We start from the raw sequence: 21,624 nt of genomic DNA, 5'->3' as shown, positions 1-21,624 counted from the left end.
TCAAAAGATCATCTAGTCCAAGCAAACAGTATTTCAACAAAAAAGGCACTTTTAAGTGTGCTTTTACAGGTTTTGCCCATGGTGCTATAGCTATAGAAAAATAACCAGTACCTGTGAGAGGAGTAAAATCCCGATAAAAGATTTCAAATTATGGGGAAGACCCAACAGTAGGGCATGGCATGTCAGGATTCCAAATTATATTCAATACATTTTATATAGTAGATTAATTTGGGGCAAATTTGCTTACCCTGCATTAATGATAACCATTCTCAAATTCCAAAAGATGGATTTTAAAAATCAGCTCCCAGGAGAGGCGTGCTACGCCTTCTCTTTGTGCGTACCCAAACTATGGCCAGAGGTGAGCCAATTCCCATGAGAAAGGAAGATCCAGATAACTAAAAGATCCCTCTAGGAGTCTAAGCTCTTGATATACATAGGTGCCAGATAAGAAGTTATGTAATAAATCAAGAATAAATTACATAAACAGAAGCAGTGGAACAGAGAGGAGTGAAGAGGCAAAGAGCTAATCCCCTCTCAAGTAAAGATCAGTCACTGTCACCCTGTGAAGACAAGCTGTGGCTCTGGGCTTACCTCCTTGAAGAGTACCCTACAGAAACAGACTGATATAGCTCATGAACAATGTTTTCATCTTTCAGAATGAGGAAAACTGCATGTTCTCCCGATGCTGAAAGGTCCAGTTGATCTATCCTGTTCCCTCAGCACCACCCCATCCACACGCTCTTGTTCTTTGCCCCCCAGAGAAGCACATTTCATTACGAGGAATGATTCACACCTGTCACTGTGTCTCTGCTCACAAAACCAGGGTTCCCACCAGCCGCGGTCCAGGGCAACCCAGCATCCCCAGTGAGACTGACACCAGTCACGTGTCACACTGTCACCAACCGACCACAAAGTAAACACCACTTCACTCTTCCCTTGGTCATATGTCTGCACCTGACTACCAACTGTTGCAGAGGACCAGGAGTTTGTTTTCAGTGCCTCATCATTCTTCCTCTTGGTTTATGTAGTTTTTAGAAAAAGGAAGAATTCAACATGGTTTTGTTCCTCTTTATTCCCTACTCCACCTCCAGCAATGATAATTACACCAGCGACGAGAAAGCATTTCTTATGCCACCTACAGTTTACCAAAGAAACTTGAACAAGAGTAAAAAAAGAAAGACAAAATTCAAAAAATCCTGAAGTAGGGGGAAATTAAAATAAACAGTTTTGAACTCCCATGATATGAAGATGACAATTAGCATATGTTAGACCCCAGTCGCTCCAGTCTGTCAAACAATCAGACATACTAATTTTTATTGGATTCCACTGCAGATTAAAAATCCATTAAAGAATTAAAAACTGTCAGAAACATGAGCTTCTTTCAGAGTCATTCCCTGCATTCTACTTGCACAGTGCTGGAAAAATTTCCAGTAAGTCACACTTATAAAGGTCACTTTTTGCTGGTTTTGAGAACAAAGTCACCAAACCCTGTTCATTTTCACCTTTCCCACTCAACGGGCCAAAATAAAACCGTCGCACAGATCCTTATCTATCCTGCACAAATACATTTGTTTTGAAAACACTTATAATTGACGCTATAGGCAGCTCACACGGAAAGCAAGGGGATGAAGTAGCCTCCTGTGGTTTTGTACTTAGAAATGGAAGCACCACTTTGCTTGCATTTCACTAACTCAAAACTTCCCAATGGTTTGGACAGGCCTGCAAGGGAAAAGAATGCAGCTCACTGCCTCTCACCATCCAACACACTGTTGTGTGCATACACACACAAAAAACACCCTAATCAGAGATAATCAGTATTATTTCACAAAAGAAACTGAGCTATGAGTCTCATGATATACATATTAGATTTTTTATCTTATAAAATTGTGAGTATATGACTCTGCGTATTTGAGCTTACTTTCAAAAGAGCTTTAAAAGCAGCACAATGCAAGTTTGGCTAAGGAGATACACAAATATTAACAGAAAGATAATATACCCTGTGGGTCACCGTACCCTTTTGGTAAACATACCCAACTATCCAGTCCCAACGTACATTAAACAGGACATTAACTACTATAACAAATGGGCACAGGCATATCCAACGCTAAAACAGGAAGGTACAATTAAGAATGGACATATTAGCAAATCATTAAAAGACACCATATGGTGAATAAGGACCATGACAGTCACCTACAGAAGTAGCTGCTGGCTACAGACACAACTCTTTTAGAGTAAAAACGCCACTACTTCCCAAAGGTATAAATTCACTTAACTTTCATAACTGCCAGGAATGCCTTTTGTAGTACTTGTTCTTACTGAACAGACAACACTGTAGAGATACACCCATGCAGAATCCAAATGTTATGTTTCCAAGATTCAGAAACAGAACTATAAAGAGCATTCAGCTGTGATCTTCAAAACACCACAACCTTTTGAGTATTCTTTCTCTCAAAGATAAGTGCAAGTTTCAGTTCACCGCTTTCCCCAAGCGACCGCTTTTTCTATCAGAACTCATTTAGCATTTGCAAACGCTGCCTGACCGGCGGCTGCACCCGGCGAGCAAGGAGAGAAGGAACTGCCGGCAGGTTGGTTCTTCCTGCTTCCTGGTGACATGTCACCAGCCCAGGCAAAGGGGACACACGTTCTAAGAAGTCAACATCCCTACACTCAGCTGCTGCGATCTTCCGAAATACAACAGAGGCAGAATTTTGTGTCCCATCTTCATTTTTCCTCTCCCCCTCTCAAATTTTTAGTTGAATTACGAGCCTTGAATCCAGGCTGCCAAGTCATTTTACTCACGCTACCCATTTGCCTCATTGTAGGAACTCTTAATCATTATTGATTTGGGCTGAACTCAGAAATTTTAACACTAAGTACAACTTTGCTTTTGATTGGAGTTCTTGGGTACAATTATTAGCACTATTTAACAGAGAAAACTGTTTACATGGCATTTCCAGAGCAGATTTACTGGCAACACTGTAAAACCTCACTTAATTTCATTCATAGTTCTCTCTCTTCTAGGGATGAAGGAGGTAAATGGTACTAGATGGTAAATGGACTTTCTAGCAGGCACACCTCTGGATGCATTTGTTGCTATGAATGTATATAAAAATATTCACAAAATGCTCCATGCTAGCAGCGGAGGCTCATAGGTCTGTACCTCATTCTGTTAAAATAAGCATTTCACTGACTAGAAATATTGATTTAGTTGAAATATAAGATCTCCTCTCTTCCTTGTGTTTCACACGTGCTGTGTAAGTACGGGAGAAAGAAAAAGGCACCTCTAAACAATTTTTTAAGAGAGAGTCAGAAAAACAATATTTCTTACAGAGTGTGCATGACTAAGCAGATCACCCATTTCCTCAGTGTTCTCTGCTCATTATCTGACGCTTATTTCTCTCAAGTAGCTAACTACTGTCATTATAGAATAAACAAATTCAGATCACACAATAAGGGCCTTAGTTGCTCACATTCCTTGGAGAACAGGATGTGAAGTTACAGTGGATAGAAACTTAAAAATGCTGGCTAGGGCAAACCTTGGTATGCATTGTCCAGAGCTAAGAGTTTCCCCCCGCCAAAAAAAAACCAACAGCTTCCCCAGGAAATTCTCCTCCAGACATAACAGGATTATGTCCTAGGATTGAGGAAAAATCAGAAACAAAATCTCTTCTGGCATAAAAGCTTTTTCCCAAATATCTAATCTCAAAGGCATCCTGCTTTTTCAACCCCAGGCCTTCATTCTACGCAACAGTCATTCTGCTGTCCAGTTTTCAAGGCAATTGCTTTACCCTGTTTAGGGTAAGGGTTGCAAGGCACTGATTTTTGTAAGGTTTATTTTTTGGTCCTGTTCCCTCAATTTGTTGACACCTATGGACAATAAACTGAAAACCCAACCAATGGCACCACTCCTACAACAACTTCTTAATTTAAGAAAATACTCTTTGTTCCTCCTACCTCCCACACCCCAACATATCTGCAAAAACAATCTGACTTTTCTTATTTCTTAAGCCTGGACACTTGTGTTTGAGAGGTCGCTGAGATGACTCCACAACCCCGGCACTTTTTTTAAGAGGAACATCCAACTGCTTCTGGAAAGGAGAAGCCACAGCCAGTCATTTTTCACACAAGTAGTGACGCTGCAAGACTAATCTCAACCTCTGGACAGCTACATTATACTACCAGTGCTGTGTCTTTCATCAGTGAGTGATGCAAAGACTAAACAAAAGAGAGTGATAAACACAAGATGGCAACCAAAACCTGACGCTAATCCCACCGGTTAGAGAGACAGTGACATGCCCTCACATGGCCAGGCAGTTTTCAGATTTCACTGGTACTAGGAAGGGTAATAAACATTTGTCCTTGATTAAATTACCCGTTTTCCCTTCTGCTGACTGCAGCTTCTCAGGCCTCGGACACTCTCTGCAGCAGCTGCTCTCTCCCGCCAGCGCACCCGTCCAGACTGTGCCAGCACCACGGCCCGCGCAGCCGCACAGCAAACTGATTCGGCATAAAAAACAACCTGCAAGCAAAATTCAGCTCCCAAAGGTGATTTACCACAATGTTGCATGAATAGCTGTGCAGGCACAAAGGAAATAAAAACAGTCAAGAGGGTGGGAACAAGCAGCCCTGGGTATGGCCAGATCAAGCTGGCATCAATGTCCGCAGGGCCGTGGTCTCAGCAGCCAGAACGGTGCTCCACGTACAGGGGACAGACAGCGTTTTGACTTAGGAAAGGGATAAAACTTCCTTACCTTTGTTACAATCACCGATCAAAAGGATCGTGAATGTATCTGAGGTGAGACATGAACATTCTCATATTTAATCCTCTCATTTGTCCCCTTCTTTAAATAGTCACGGCATCATTATGTGGTTTGTGCAGATAGGTATCTATTTTTGAAGTTCATTTGGTTGGTTTTTTCTAATTGAAAAATCAATGCAATTGCCACTCAAAGGACAAAAGTACCATAAATTATACCACACAGTTAGAGACTCTCACTGTGCACTGTTAACATCTCTCTCCCCATAGCAAATACTTTAAAACTGCTCAAAGCAAAATACAGATAGACCTTCTCATGTAAGTCCTTAACATCTAACGTACTTATTGACAGCCCTTGTGAGCAGGTCCTTGCAGTTACATGTGGGTACCAGCACAAAGAAAGGATAAGGTTCTGTTCTCGGGAGCAGGAGATAAGCTGCCCTGACCTAGATAAACTGGTGACTGAAATTTCTCCAGGTCAGGGCAGGTCCTCTCCTAAACACACTCTGGCAGGACTCGTGAAAGGAACACATCTACGTGGTGACAAAGGGAAGTGACGTAATCTGCACCATGAGAAGAAATGGGTAATTGCTTTAACCTCATGAAGAGGAATTTGCTTTGGCCATGATGCCCTTGCCTGAGATCAAGGGCTAATTGTTAGTACCGGAAGAAAATCACTTCCTTCAGCCTTCTACCTTTCTTCACTGTCATGTTGTGTCTTATTACATCTGGGATAAGCAGATATTCCTGAGTTGTCCTAGAATGTAGATCTTTCCCTGACATTTTCAGCAAATATTTTATTTTATTCTTGATCTCAGAAACCTTTGCTTTGCTCCCAACGTCCACTATACTTTGCTGCCTGCTTAAAATGCAGGGCTCCTGGCACACAGTGCTTTCTGCACTTGAGGCTGACCCTCCCAACCCATCCCATGCTACCAAGGGCCACCATAGAGATCTGGCCATAAATACATCTGGTATATGTAGCCTCTCCTGCATGCTCCCTGTTTGCTTTGTGTTTATTTCACTCAGCACTTGAACTTCCCACAAACTGCTCAAGGGGGCAGAACCCTCTTTGTCATAAAGTCCTCAAAGCCACCGCTCATCCCTTCTCCTGTCAGGAATGAAGTCGCTGCCACTTCAGAAACTGCTACTCATGGTCTCCATTTTCTGACCGTGGTCACAGGTAACCCTTTTCTCTACAACCTCATACTGAATAATATCACAGACAAGTGAAGATACGGGTGATGAGAGAAGAGACAGGTCCCCTCAGCAGCTCTGAGCAACACACCTGTCTGGTATAGGATGTAGGAAGAGTTCCAGCAGAGCAGGACAAAACAAAGTAGAAAAAAAGAATGGAATCTTTATCTCCTGAGTTCTACAATCCTTCCCCCATCCCCAAAATCTCACCCAGACTCCTGGACAATTAACGCTGTTCTCCCTCAATCTTCCCTGCTATAAATAATGAGAGAGGTGGAGTTACCTTATAATCCTCGTGGGGAGCAGCAGCACAAAACTGATGTGATTTCGCAGAGGAACAGCCAAAAACTGTTTGCCTCCCCTCTGTCCGGTCCTTTTTTATTGTACTTTTTTAGTTTCTAAGATAAACACAAATCAAAAAGCCATGCATGAGTTTCTTTTGGCTAGCATATAACATACAACCCAGCTAACCTGAAACCTAAAGACAGCAAAGTAGCTATATTATTTTTATTCAAGGAAAAAGACATGAGAAATTTCAACTTTTGAATCCATTTTCTGTAAGGTCAAGTTGAAGATTTTTTAAATTAAGTTAAAAATATACAAGTTGAAGACTAAAAGGAAGATTCATTATTTCTGAAAATCTAGAAAGAGTGTCTGTATTCAAAGGGTTATTTCTGTATCAGTTTGGAGCTTCCTTAAGGAAGTCAGGAAAAAATGTCACCTAAATTGCAGCTTCTTCATTTTCATCTCTCATGCCACTTCAGTTCTTGTGGTGCAATTTTTCCACAATAACAACAGTTGTTGTTAAAGCAGCAAGACTTGAAAAACTAGAGGATTCCATTAAAAGTGACAGTATATTTTAAGGAAAACTATATTCCAAAATATTTAAAAACTGAAAGAGACCAGCAACAGATTTAGAAACAAAAAGATCATTACTTTCAGAACCATTCTAAGTCACAATGATCACCTTTAAGAGAAAAAAATAAACAATGTCATCTAGACTATGAAATAATATTTTTAACTTCCAGGCACTGGCTGATATCATGCCTTTTTCCACTAAATTAAAGAGCCTTTTGGTACACAGCTTATTTTCCCCAAAGAAAATTGAGAAACTTTTAAATATCTCACGATAAGCTAAACTAATCGAGCACTTTAAGAAAAAATTTTGTAATGAGTGACTTAATCACCCAAGCAACACCAAATGTTACATCATCTTCCTTGCTTTTAAAATTCCCTTAAAAAACATCAGCATTAAACCAGGTCAAAATATTTCCTCACTGATTTCACCCCTTTCTCCTTATTCAGTATTTCCTGTTATTATGGATGTACATTAGTATTAAAAAAGTAATCAGCTTATTTTAGTAGCCCTCAGTGTTACTCTGAGGACTCACATACGGCCATATACCTATATAAATATGTGTATGTGTGTGTGTGTGTGTATATATATGCTGAGCTCCTGCCGTCCTCTCCAAGGTCTCCAGTTTCTGGAAGCACAATTCTTTTTTCTAGACCGATAGCCTCCAGTCTTTCCCACAACACACATAACTTTATGCTCCATCTCCATAAACACATATTTGGCCATATTAGACCCAGTTACCCACACAATTCGAAGGACACTGTACAGCTGCCATTCCTTCTTCATGCTTCACCACTCACTGCATCCTTTACATAATCCACAAATTTGATCAGCTCCAATTTCATGTTTTCTTCCAGGCCACTGAATAAAATACTACAAAGCACTAGACTACTATAAATCCCTGAAACATCCTCCATTCATTTTCTGTTTCCCACATCTGCTATTTTTAATCTAGGTTTTGACTAACTGACCATACATGAAAACATATCTGTTGAACAAGATTCACTTTGCAACAATACCCTTATTGATTAGTATTGCAGAAGGAATGGGAATATAATCACACAAATCCCATATCTAAGTATATGTTTGATACAAGAGTTTTGATTACAACTTTTTGATCTTCCAGAGCACTGACACTCACCAGCCATGTAGCAGTTTCCTTTATTTCACTAATTTTGAGTAAACCCTACCACCAGCCCTCCTCAATCAACTCCTTTTTGAGTAACATCTTGGTTTCCATGCTGACTCAGGCTGCGTGAGCATTGCCACCCCACAGCCCCTTTTCAGGCTTTGTCCAGTTCACAAATTTTGTTTGGTTTGAGGTTTGATTGGTTGTCTTTTTATTAGCCCTTGGGTGCAACATACAGCTAGTGCAACTCACATTAAATCAATACACTTTAATAACCTATTTATTGCGGATTCAACAACTCCAAATATAATAGCCCACACTTAATTGATGCTGATATCCAGAACAAGGCTTGAGTTTCTCAGAGACTGAAGGAAATCTTTTGATGAATTATCTTTTACCTAAAACATTATTTCCACAGTTCTCATGGGCTAGAAAAGCTTTCTTCACAAGCAAAAATTTTGGGTAAAAATTTTCATTGCCAAGGGAAGAAAGTACAAGTCAAGATCGTATCACATCCACCACATTTCAATGATACACTGTACTTGCCCTACAAATTCTTTGTACACGACCATCCACATTGGCTAAGTAATGGAAGGGTTCTGTAGTTCCTGTTAATCAATTCTGCCTCCATATAGCTCCAGTTCTTTGTTAATTAGATCAAGCTAGCCTTCCACAGAGAATGCCAGAGTAAAGTTATCTGCCTGTAAACTGCCAAATCATTACAAAACCTCTTTAATTGCTTTTCTAAGTTTAATGTCTCTCTTAAGGCTCTCTTGTTGTGTAAACTGCATTGTTTTGCATGTTAGGCCTCAATCAAAGTCCTCTCATGTTCAGCATAAATTTTGATGTATTTGTAACACAAGAAAGCATGTGGGTATATTGAGCTTTTCCAGCTATTATTTTTTACTTAGCTGCCAGCAAAAGTCCACCAGCATAGCGCTAATTACAGTAGCAGAGGAGAGCTTCTGTTAATATGCTTAATCCTTGGCTAGAAATTTAAGTCATGGCAGTAGAAAGTGTTTTGTGCCAGCGCATTGCATCTAATGAGGCTTCTACCAGCACCGCTGCGTGTGCACATGAAGTGGGGGGGAGGAGGACAGAGTCACATCAAGTCATATCAGCAAGAAGCTGGTTCACCTAATCAACTCTCCTCCTTTTCAAATAGGTGTTCAAGAAGCCAATGCTAACTGCACTTTGCAGATCAAAAACCCCTCCTAGGATTTAGGACAGTAGCAGAGGGCACTATTTATACGGTTTGAACACTGTACTCCATGTTTATACCACAAGCCACACTGACAGTATCTAACATTTCTTCAGCCTCATTGTCAAGCAACTGGCTAAAAGTCTTCGCCTCAAGATTTCTGCATCCTTGAGCATCTTCTGCCATGAAGTTATTCAGCGCTTTTCTCAAGCGCAGAGTCAATACTCCCTCCAGACAGGTTCACACCAGCCTTTATGTTTGTTCTAATGTTTGAATAATCAGTTGTTACTCATACCTGAATTGGTTCAATCTTCCTTCATTTCTGCATTCAAACTTGCAGATACATCTGCAGAATAGCAGCTTTGGGACAAGCCAACACAGAGTGCTTCAAATCGCTGCTCCCACTTACACACTTCAGAGCATGCTGAAAATGCTGCTATTAAATTTAAAGTGATGTAATACTTCTCTTTTTTCCCCCTCCTCCTTCAAATGAGTTCTAGTTACCTTCAAAATGCCACAAGATTTTTAAAGGTGTCAGAGTAACCCCAACTCCAGCATTACCACTGAGCAAGAACAAGATTTAAATTATGAGTGCTGCTCTGAGTTTACAATAGGACTGAATCAGTCTCGCTTGCAGGACTAAACTGACATTCTGCTATTCCACTTCAGACATAAAGTTGAGTCAATGGTATGCCTGGCCTTCAAGAACTTCTAAAAGCCTATTTTCTATACTTTGAGGTATATTTCAAAGCAATGATTCTTGATAAGTTTTATATCTGCATGGCTAAAATCAATGCATACATTTTTCACCCTTCATTTTCCCCAAAAAACTTGTTTCAACTTCAGATATCCTCATTCTGATAGCAAATATGTGCAATCAGCACTTGCTGGTTACCACATATAAAATACTGATCAGTTAGTTTCTTAGTGTTCCTTAGAATAAGAAGTCACCAGCTAGCATGTTCAAAAGAACAATGACTGAAAAAAACCAAAACACACTACAATATTCTCAGAAGTCAAACCAGCTTCTAAAGGTGCCTGTTCAACAATTTTTCCCCTCTCATGGCTACCTGTAATTCCACCTTCTTCCTTCTTGCATTATGGAATGACACTCAATTTCATCAACTGTTACTTTATCATCCCCCTTCATTTTCAGGATTCTGTTTCTTCAGAAGCATAAAACCCTAGAAACCAGAGGTTTCTAAAATTTAATAAGAAATGAAGCTTTTTTCAAATTACCTAAATATCAGATTCTACACATGCTGTTCTACAAGTCTGAACATAACTATTGATTTCTACTTCTTCTGTGTTGGGGTAAGTACTTAATAAACACTGATTTGGGGGGCAGAGGAGAACTCCAGCTCTCTATAGATTATCTTATTTTTAAATAGCTTTAAATGTTGCTTAAATACAACAAATTCCTATCTTGCAATAAGCATTCTCTGAAACAAACCCATCTGTAATTAACTCAACATGCTTGACAATCAGGAAAATATTATGTAGAAATTATTTTGTGTAAACAGAAAACACACATCTCAAAATTATATCTGTACCAAGTATCTAGGAATATCAAATGGTACTCAGCTTCTGAAGGAACTGTGTTCTCCAGAATTAAGTTTAAACTACGAAACTTCATTAGCATGGGATGTTTGTCCTGCAGAGTGTTATGTTGCAAAAACTTCTAAGCACACGAAGGAAATAAGTTCAAGGAAATTACACTAATGTAACTGCACTGCAACTAACTGCATTCTTAAAAATATTGCATTTAAATGTTTCATTTAACTGACATCTATAAACAACACTATCTGAAAACACATTTCCTATGTGACTAAATTCTGGATTTGAATTTGATCAAATGAGATTCAACTCTCCTCACGGTAGAAGTCTCACTCCACTGCCACTCCCTTCTCAGTCCGGTAACCTGATACATCTCAAAGAGGTATTTGAAATAACACAATTTCGAGAAACAAAGTCAGAGCAACACAACTGGCAGACCTGTGGGCTGGGAGGCACAACCAGTCAGGGTATGTGCAACAGCAGAAGAGTTAGGAAAGGCCAGGTAGACAACAGTCACCACTAGCAACAACTGCAATGTGTGGAAAAGGATGGAAAAACTACTGCTCAGTGCTGCAGAAGGTGTGATTTGATGCATGTGTGTAAGTATCACCCAGGTATGTGCTCACATACATGTCAATGAGGCTCTTTTCAGAGATGCACGGCAGAAGGTGAGATACAACAGTTGTGTGTGTTACATACAGGTACATACAAACACAAAATGTGACACAGGTTGGACAGCAGGCTAAACACAAGTCAGCCCTGGCAGTTGTGCAAGCTAACAGCATGCTGGGCTGCCCCGCAGGAGCACAGCCTGCATGAGCAAGGAACCCATCACTCCCTGTCGCTTGGCTGTTTCCACACCCACCTGAAACACCATGTGCAGTTTTGAACACTCCAGTACAAGCAAGACACAAATAAACCCGAGTGAGTTCAGTGGAGGGCTACTAAGATCTTCAGGGGAACAGAGCACTTGCTGTGTGAGGAAAGGCTGCAAGAGCTGGGGTTGTCCAGACACAGAGGTTCTCCAGAAGATGGGAGGCACAGAGATACGCGGCAGAAGGACAGGAGACATAAACTGCAATAGCAGAGGTTGTGACCTGACATAGAGAAAGGACCTTTCCCTGTGGAGACAGTCAAGCACTGGAACAGGGACACAGAGACTGACAAATCTTTGGAAGGTTGAACACCTGAATGAACAAAGCCCTGGTCTGAATTTGGTGTTGACCCCGCTATGAGCAGCAGGTTTGACTAGACACCTCCTGAGGACCTTTCCAGCCTGAATTATTCTATGACATTGACTTGGATCCCAGAGAACACTAAAATGACCTGTTACCATTTTCTATGCCAGATTATACTTCTCAAATCTCCACTACTGAGATAAGACAGGAAACACATTGTTTGCTTTTTCTCCTCAAAAGAGCATAGGATGTTCTAGTCCAGGACCTGCAATACTCTCAAATATCAAAATTGGAATTTCAAGAGATTTGAGGCATGCAGAAGTTACCCGAGTGTAGTACAAGTGGAACACTGTGGCTAAACATTCATCTTCTTTTGGGAGGGGGAGAAGGTAGCATTCAGTTTGAGGCAGTGTTAACCCAGAAAACATCACACAACCACAAAAGCTTTTCCTTAAAGCAGCAACTATATTTTTCTCGGAAAGTTCGCATTCAGCACCTACCGTTAATGAACAACTCCTATATTCTGATGCTGATAAGGTCACAGGACAAGAGCTGTTCGCTCTGTGTATTCAGGATGTATAGCTTCACACCTGGGAAAAGAAGCCTCACTTAGCAAACCAAAGGCCGCTCCAGAGCTCCCATCAGAAGCACCTGCAGTGGCCTAAGCAGGCTGGTTTGTCTTCATCCCTCTGCTGGACACTACTGCCCCCAGAGCAGAACTACCAAAACAAAGGATGTTTATTCTAAAATAACTGATTTTGCACTGAAGCAGACAGAGAATTGCTCACAAGGTCCATTACTCTAACCTGGGGAGGGGAGTTACCTTTGACCAGGCAGCAAGAACATCTTAAAACAATACAGAAGTTTCTGCAGTCATTTCCTATGGGCTATATTGATTGTTTGTAACTACAACATTTGTGTAACCGTACAAAGGTATCCAATGTTAACAAACTTAAAAAGACAAGCAAATGTGATCATTAACATCTTATTAGCATAAAAAGGTAAAAAAAAAAGAGCCCCATTATTTCCTTTTAAAGACTTTTTTTTCAATAAAAATTCCCCGCCTGCAGACTAAGGTGATGTACTGAGAACTTTTTAAAGCACCAGTTTTGTACAAATCAGTGAAGTGGCAGGAGGGGAAATCAATGGAGTTTACAAGTGTCTCATAAACACGAGCACCAAAACGTCCAGTCACCAATGTAACCACCAACAAAAGCAGCCCATAAACTATTCCATAGGGGGAGCAAGTTAAAAAGCAGTGAGACAGGATCAAGAGATAACAGCTCAACACACCGTGACTTCTCCCTCTAAAGCTCACCACCAAGTCTCACACAGACACTAAATTTTTACTTTGCGTGTCTGTTTACCAGCCCTACAGATTACGGCTGTTCAGCCGCAGCAGGAGCGGGACAAGCGCTGTGCCCGGCACAGCCGGGCTCTGCCAGCCTCCCGGCGCGGGTGGGCACCGAGGAGCCCGACACCCCACGGGGGCAGATGCAGCCCCGCAGCCGGCCCGCCCACGCCCCCGAAATCAGACACTCGCTTAGGCCCCGAACCGCGGCGGGATGCAGCGGGAGATGAGCCCCCCGAAGCCCGGGCTCGGCGGTCCCCGGGCCGGTCGCCCGCTCCCACAGTAGCTGGCGGGGCCCGGCGCGGGGGGGTGCAGCCTCAACCAGACCCTCGCCCCTAGGCTCAGCCCGGCAGCCCCCGGCTCCCTCACACCGCTGCGCCGGCATCGGGCTCCCCAGGAGCCGGGCCGCTACCCCGCCGCCCTCCCGCCCCCTCACACCGGGTGGCTGTTTCCCCGCTGCCCCCACTCCACCCCCCCGGCCCAGCAGCCTTTGCCCCTCCACCGCCCTCCCGGGTGTCCGTTCGCCCGCCCCCGCAGCCCCCCGGCCCGGGCGGCCGGCGCCCCACGCCGCTGCTCACACACCCCCGGCGGGGCGGGGCGGGCGGGCGGCCGCGGGCCTCCGCCGGCGCGCCCCTTCCCGGCTCGCTCCCATTGTGGCAGCGGCGCCCCCACCGCGCCGCACCGCCGAGCTCTCACCTCGGCCGGGGGGGCGGGGGGGCTGCGGCGGGCCCCGGGAGCTGAGGCCGCCCGCCCGCCTCCGTCCCAGCCTCGGCGCTCAGCCGCCGCTCGGGGGCCGCATCACCCAGCGTCCGGCCCCCCCCACCCCCCGCTGGAGCATCCGCAGGATCCCCCGGGCAGCAACAGGCGCCTCCGCCGCAAAGGTTCCGCAGGGCGGAGAAAGGTTCCTCCTCGCCGCGGAGGGCGGGAAGGCGGCGGGAGCCGCGCGACGGGGACGAGGACGGGGCGGCCCGGCCCTGGGTGGGCCCCGCGCCGCTCGGCCGTCAGGGCCCGCTCGCCGCGGGACGGGGCTGCTCTGCGCCGCCAGGGCCCGGCCTCCCGCCGGAGCCCCGCGGGCCCCATCCGCCCGCTGGGCAGGCCCGGGAGCGGGTGACGGCGGGAGCTGCAGCGCGGCCGGGGAATACGGGGCCTGCCCGGCCGCCTGGCTCACCAGCTGGAGCTTCGGCTGTTTCTGCCGGTACCATCGGCTGTGAGAAGAGTTACTGCGTGGAGCGTGGGGATACCCCCGCGAGATGCTGTTAATTAGCCACAGGGTGCCACAGTTAGTTAAGGCTGAGCGGCCTCAGGGATCTCTCCCCCAGCCTCCCTCTTAAGGAAGGGACAACACAGAGCTCAGCTCTGGGCCTCGTCCTGTCAGGTCTTAAAACCCTCCACATATGACATTCCATCAGTCTGGTACTCCGCTCCAGTGCCGCACCCCTTCACAGGATGGAACTTTGCCTTCATATCCAGTCTGACACGAGACATTTATGTTTACAGCCACTGTTTCTCATTCTCCTGCCATGAACTCTTGTCACCTCCGCACAGGTACTGGACAACCACCACTGCATCCACCCAGACCTGCTCCAGCTCAACCCACTCCCTTTCCCCAGCCTGTTGTGCCCCAACCCTTCACAGCCTCCAAACAACTTTCTTAAATTTGCGTCTCTCACATATCGGGGATCCAAAACCACACGCAGCACTTTAGATGAGATCTAACGAGTGCTGAGTGAAAGGGGAGCTCAGTGAAAGGGGAGCCCATCACTCACCTCCACGGCTGGCCGCAGTCCGATGGACACAGCCCAGCGTGCCGATAGCTTCCATCGCTGCCAGGAGACACTGCTGACACCGCATGGAGAGCATGCTGTTCGCCCCGTACAACAGCAAGAGCCTGGTGTTTCCTTTTGTTAAACGGAAGAAAAAGAACAAGACCAGCAGAAAATGTGCCTGTCTGGTTCCCCAGGTCGGTACTCAAATATCCAGAGCATGAAAAAATAAAAGCAAGAGACCAGTATCTGACTTCAGCAATGTAGTTGCAGTCTGGGAATGATCAGTGCAACACAACCCTTTGTTCTTCAGGGGTCTCCTGGATTTCAGGGAAGCCAGAGCTGGTCCAGAAGAAAAGGACTGTAACACCACAGAGCCATCTGACAAACATCATGTTCCTGGGCACTTTGAAACAAAGGCATGAGGTACCACAGAAAACCTTCACCCTCCTTCCCACCCAGACACATCCAAATCCTCCATGGGACCTTTTGTTAAACCTGGCATGAAATTCCAGGTTTTCCTTCCCTGTCCCAGCCTGTTACACAGATGAGACATTCAGAAGGCAGGATGACAGAGGCCTCAGAGACAGAGTGGAACAAGTGCAAGTTAAAGCAGGCAGAAGAACCCCCAGCAGAGCAGTGAGGAGTTCTTATTGGCTTTTATTCCACATTACAACATTTGAAAAAAAAAAAAGAAAGTCAGGCATTTGCTCCACAGTAGCATTGACAAGCTCAATCCAGCTAAGGATAGCTTCTCTAAGGACCACCTCTAAGTACTCGAGCCGCTAGCACCTTCTCCTTATTTCTGTGGAGTTAGCTAAGGGAGCTAAAACAGACCTAGAAATTTATTCTTGGCTAATATAGGTGTACAACCACTATCTTTCAAAGTCAATGGCTCTTTCCAATCAGACACATGTATCAGGTGGGTGTGTCAGGCTGAGCTGGGCACAGGGAGGCTGCCTGCACAGTCCTGCTGCAGTGTTTGTCCCTATCACCCAGCTCCACATCATACATATTTTCTCAGCAGGTAGCTCACAGTCCAGGCGCAGAACACCCACATTCACCACCATGAAGCAGATGCCACCAGGAACTCACACCAACAACAACTTTCAGTCCACACAGCAAGAATGAGTTATTACTGCTGGTTTGCAACACTGAGGCTGGAGTTACAGTGTCCAGAGAGAACTGGGTAGAAAGTTCAGGTGTTATTCCTCAAGGAAACATAAGTAACCTCAAATCCCACCACACACAGCAGCTCTGGCTCCTTAAACAGGTACCACCTGTCCTTTACGATCACTGTGGAAGATTAGGTTGAAGGAGTGACCCCTCCTTGAAAAAGCATATCAAGAAATGTTCTGAAATATTCCAGGTGGTATTGGTAATTCCCACCGAACTTGAGTGGAACAGCCATCCACACAACCCTTCAAGTACCTTCACAGCCTTTCACATATACATCAACCATCACCAGAAGTGCTATACAGACAACAAATTGACATGGTTCCTTGGACCAGTGGCTGATTGGTCATCACAGCAGTGTGCCCTCTGTCCTTCTACTTGAGAGAATACTACTGGGCACGTGCAGCAGGTTTGGTTTGAGCTGGGCAGGCACCCAAGCATAGGGAAGTTCCCTTAGCTGGCTGTTGTGAAACACCAAAGCACGGGGATGTGGAGTGCACCTCCTCCTTTGCCAGATTCCTGCTCCAGCCTGCAGTAGTTAAGCCAGTCTCAGAGGTCACACAGAATCTCTGGCTTTTGCAAACCTGACCACTGCACAGGCCCAAGGGGAGAACAGTAAGACCTGTAGAGTAGTTGCTTTTATGAGCAGCAACAGATTACTTCCCACCAGGGTCCCAGCTTTTCTTCAGCACCCCGCCACTCCAGCTTTTCTCTAGAAATCCCTGCAAATCCAACCAAGAAACAGCAGAGCCTCATCTCTAGTGATAAACAGAGCTGACTGATATCCTACAACTGGGCCTCAAAAGAGTAAGGCAAACATTATCTTAATACAGGAAAGGCCATCAGATTTCAAAGCAACAGCTTCAACCTCTATCTCTTTAAATGCTCATATCATTTACAGTCTGAATTGGGTTCCTGGGCAGTATCAGTTACATGGGCTAGCAGCTGTAGAGGACATTAGCACAATTCCTCTTCCTGAGGTTTTTACAGTTTAATGGACAGGAAGCATTGCTGGTGAGCCTCCAGCTTCTGATGCTTGGACCAGAATCTCCCCCAAAGCTCCCCTTCTTCCCTTTGTGCTTTTTTCTGTCCTAGAATCACTCTCAATTAACAGTACAAAAATAAAACTGATGTCATCCATCCCTCCTAAGCTGCACATGCATTATTCATCAACATGCCCTAATTGATTCTCTCATAACCATGAGCACTTCTGTACTTGGCTGTGTCATTCTTGTCCAGCAGAGCACAATTTACAAAGTTTTATGCTACTTGGAAAAGGCACTTTCAAGGCTGTTACCTTTCACAGCTTTACTGATTAGACTTCCCAATACATAGGGCCACCAGGCCTCAGTTTTGTGTCCAGAAAAAAGCATCCATCAAGTAACTCTGATGCACTGATGCTCACTGTCCTGACTGGGACATCAATACCGCTCTAGATACTCTGGGCCCTCTTCCTACAGACCAGGGTCTTTAAAAGAGTCAAAGGCAGGATTTGGGAAGGTCTCTGTTCTTCTGAATAAATGCTCTGAGATGCATAATCCACAGAACATGTGGGGAGTTAAAATGCCCTTACAAAAACTTTCCATGAGAGTTATAGAAGCGCCTCCTAAACCTGCTCACCCTGCCACAGGAGACAAGGCTCTGTGAAGAGTGTCTCTATAGCAGGAGAAAAATACATATCCCATCAGGAAGATAACTTAGCTTTGCCTTCCATGCCCTGGCACTAGAATACCTCTGGATTCTTCCATCCTAAGCTCTGTCCAAGAGTTCTAGAAACTGAAAGCCTGTGATGGGATGCTTGGAAACAGAGCAGATGCCATCAAGGTGCAGTCCACAGGCACAGCCAAAGCAGCAGGTCTGCATTTCACTCTACAACCCAAGCAGCTGGGAGTCAGCATATGACATTCCATTCAGTCAATTAATAAATCACAAGCCTGGCACAAATGTGTTTGGTTTGATGGAATCACAGCAATTGTTTCCCAAGTACTCTAGTGACAGTGCTACAACTGCTACAGCATAATTCCTAATGCTGGTGGGCATGCCCTTAGATCCTTCTCTTTCAAGAGTTTGGTCTAACCTGTGTTACTTTACCTGACATGGAGGAGGCATCATCATCTGTGTGCCATGGTGACCATGCTTGTGCTTCCTGCAGACCTTCCCTGGCCAGCAGTGACACACAACACTATTCTTCACAGCACCAGTCACCTGCTAAACCACATCTGTGTTGCCTCCTTTTTTATGTGCCTTTACTTGCCTCTTTCTTCATGTGGTACTCACTCTGGGTGCTGGTCACTGTCCCACTGTGGAAGGAGAACACACTCTGGCCAGTCCCTTTCTCACAGCAGGCACATCCACACTGCAGGATAGGAAACCTAGAAGCTGTTTCCATCCCGAGAGAACAACTCAGGCAGTCACACAGAAGGAAGGAAAGTGAAAAGTCAGAAACAGAAGCTCACTCTGTTTCTAATATCAACTTAATGTAACATTAAGCTTTGTGCTGAAGGACTTGGTCAAGAAATTACCAGGGAATCTCATCTCAGAGGAGCCTGTTAATTTTATGGTGGTTCTGCTTCATGAATATTTAACCAGAATCATGGTATTCATCTTGGATTTCACTTGCACCTTAACACTCAGTCTGCAATCTTCTCCTTTCCCCACTAGAAGGGGCTAAGAACCAGACGCTGGAGAACAGAAACAAGTAAGTTTTGTTCTGGACAAGTTAAGGACAACCCTCATTACATGAAACAACTGGAACATTTCCTCTGTGTGCTCAGCTCCGCACTAGCCTAATCCAGAAGAGAATCAGTGCCATTACAGGGCAAGATCGCTCTGCTTGGAAAGCAGGCATTTATTTTGTTTTCTTAACCCTCTGGTGAGCTGCTTTGAGAAGATTACAGCATTGAAATGCTGTAATGCCATTGCATAACTCAGCACAGTGCTGCTTGCTTGAACTGCTCTTCAGCCTTCAATACCCCAACTCTCAAATACCAAGTCATCAAATTGGGTGCAGCCACTCAGAGAAGACAGCAGGAAGGTAAAACCAGGCACCACCTTTTCTAGAGGAAGGTACAAGTGTTTATAATTTCTGGTCAGGAAAGGGAATAACAAAAATACAATGATATACAGAGTAACAGGAGGGAGTGAGGGCAAGAGAGGGCGCTTTGCTCATAGGAGGAGCAGTGTTATATTTAAAGAAACAAAAGTAACAAATTTAAGAAGTAATGCAAGGCGGCACCTTATCAGAGAAGGTCACACAGCAGCTCCCAGCAATCCCCACAGCAGGGCATCCCACTAAAGCAGGACTCAGCCTGCTTAGCCACCTACTGCAAGGACAAGGACTGTGGAGCCAGCAGCAAAGTCCATAGAGACCTGCAGTGCTGAGAACTCCCATGAAGGTGACAAAGTTAAACCCACAGCTCCAGCACACACAAGTGTATCATTGAATTACCCATGAGGCCCATTAGCAAAGTCACAGGGAGGTAAAAAATATTTTGAAGTCACATAGTTTCTTTCTCGTTTTGCTTAGTCAGAAACACATACTGTGGTGCAATTGAGAAGGAAGTAAGCAACTGAAAAACAGGCTTACAACAAGATATTACTAGAGCCTTACTTGCCTCTAAGCCCAGCCTAAGAAACCAAACATCTTCATACTCCATCTCAGGTCCAGCTCACTCCTTTTAAGCCCTCCTTCCAAGACAGCTGGTTACAGCAGGTGCAGCCAGGTGAGCACAACAACATCTACTCCCACTCCACCCTCAAAATGGACTGACTCTTTTCTGGCCAGTGTGGCCTTTCTGTATCCCAGGACATTTCACTCACCTAGAACAAGAGGAGGACACAGGATAAAAAATCACCTCCTCACCTTCCTTAGTGGAAAATAAACCCAGTGGCTGGTCAGGACTGCCTTGCTCCCAGACGTGCTTTCAAATCCCCTTTCTAATGCTACAGTCAGCTTTCTCCTGAGGAATCAACTTTGATAATACTCTGAACAAGGGGTTTTCCCCTGTGCAATAACATTGTCCCTGTGTTGGGCTGCAAATGTCAGGGACCTAATGGGCCTCAACAGCCCTGACCAGCCCCAGCTGGGGCTTCCACTCACCCCTCACTGTCAATTGGCACAGGGGCTCTATTTAAACTCAGCCCTGGGCACCTAGTCTTGGGATGTGTTTGACTTTGGTTGGTATTGTTGAAGGTGGCTTATGGAGTTGTTTCTTAGCTTAACTTTGGTTCTGCCTTATCATCATGAACTTGCCTGGTGACTTGTGTTCTTGGTTGATGCTGGCTCTTGGCTGATCTGGCCTAGGTACTGTGGTATGAGCACTGACTGGGGACAACCTTGCCCTAGTGGTCCTGGGGTCCCCTTGGCTCCTCACTTCTTATCCCTTTAAAAGCAGCAGGTATTTGTTGTTGGTAGAGAAGTGAAGGACTGCTTTTCAGTCCCTGCTGCTCTTCCTAGGGTTCAGGCTGTTGGTCTCTACCCTCACATCATCTGTTGATGAAGACCCTGAGGTTTACCATGACTACAGGTTGTATGTGAATGATGCTGGTAGGTAGCATGGCTATGGGGCAGATGGAAACAGTGAGCTTTTTCTGTTTTCCTCATTTCACAACTGTACTTCAATTGTTTATCCTGAAACTTGTCCTCACAGATGAGGATGGCAATGGAAGGTGTTTGTTTTAGGAAGGGGGAAGGATATGTGCAGCTAAATGACTAATAATAAAAGACTTCTTGGTTTTGAGCAGATATACAACAGGCAGAAGGACTATGGGTGGATTATCGAGGTTTGGGAAGATAATTCAGTGCACTTTTCATGTTGATGCTGATAAGACCTACATTTGCTGCTTCATTCAGTAGATTTGTCCAGGGTTTACTATTAATCTGCAGCTATAAAACAAGATACCTGGCTTTTCCTCTTTGCTTTTCAGTATGCTTTCTACTCTCTTTTTTTATTCTTCATGCGGGACCTAATCTTTTGTTTGTTAGAACACCTGTAATCACTGCAAGTTCTTTGATGTAAGCAGCCCATATGAAGGGATTAGTGTCAATTTCACATTTTATTTATTAGCAGTAACAGTTACATTTTAGTATTGTAATCCTGAGGCAATGTACCATGTGAGATTCCCTGGTCATACACGTCTGCTTGTTCAGGCGGTGAAGTGTTAGTGTCACCAGGAGCCTCTCCATTCCTGTCATGCCATTGGTATCTGTGGTTGCATCCCACCCACAGCTGTTGCCCACTGTCTTCCAGGCAGGGCCTGTTGTACTGGAGGGGTTTCCTCAACACCCTGTGTGCTGCAATTACTATTTTAACATTTAAAACTCCATACAATGAAATGCAAGCTGTAGCATCTCCTAATGTGTACCTACATTCTCTTTGCTGCTACTCTGATGTCCTTTCCTGTTTCACTACCAGTATATATTATTCACACTACTCGTGATGCTGAAACATCATTCTAAAA

At 44.6% G+C, this 21,624-nt stretch overlaps 1 protein-coding gene across 6 annotated transcripts in view; it reads right to left on the bottom strand.

Annotated features, from left to right (window-relative positions):
- The window catches only part of RAD54L2 (RAD54 like 2), a 68,782-nt gene extending 54,728 nt beyond the window's left edge, over positions 1 to 14,054 (bottom strand). For 2 of the 6 annotated variants that reach the window (XM_065075269.1, XM_065075262.1), the window contains exons 1-3: positions 13,922 to 14,054; positions 12,375 to 12,464; positions 6,237 to 6,351 (exon numbers count right to left, since the gene is read on the bottom strand). The gene's annotated coding sequence lies outside the window, so the exon portion shown is untranslated. Of the gene's footprint in view, positions 1 to 6,236; positions 6,352 to 12,374; positions 12,827 to 13,921 lie in introns of those variants that run through there. The other 4 variants (XM_065075263.1, XM_005512379.3, XM_065075266.1 and 1 more) reach the window with 4 other exon arrangements.
- Positions 14,055 to 21,624: the final 7,570 nt, after the last annotated feature.

This window comes from Columba livia, chromosome 10 (assembly GCF_036013475.1).
Source record: "Columba livia isolate bColLiv1 breed racing homer chromosome 10, bColLiv1.pat.W.v2, whole genome shotgun sequence".
In the NCBI taxonomy this organism is placed as follows: Eukaryota; Metazoa; Chordata; class Aves; order Columbiformes; family Columbidae; genus Columba; species Columba livia.
The sequence above is the reverse complement of the archived record's forward strand: the minus strand, read 5'-3'. Positions and strand labels throughout refer to the sequence as shown.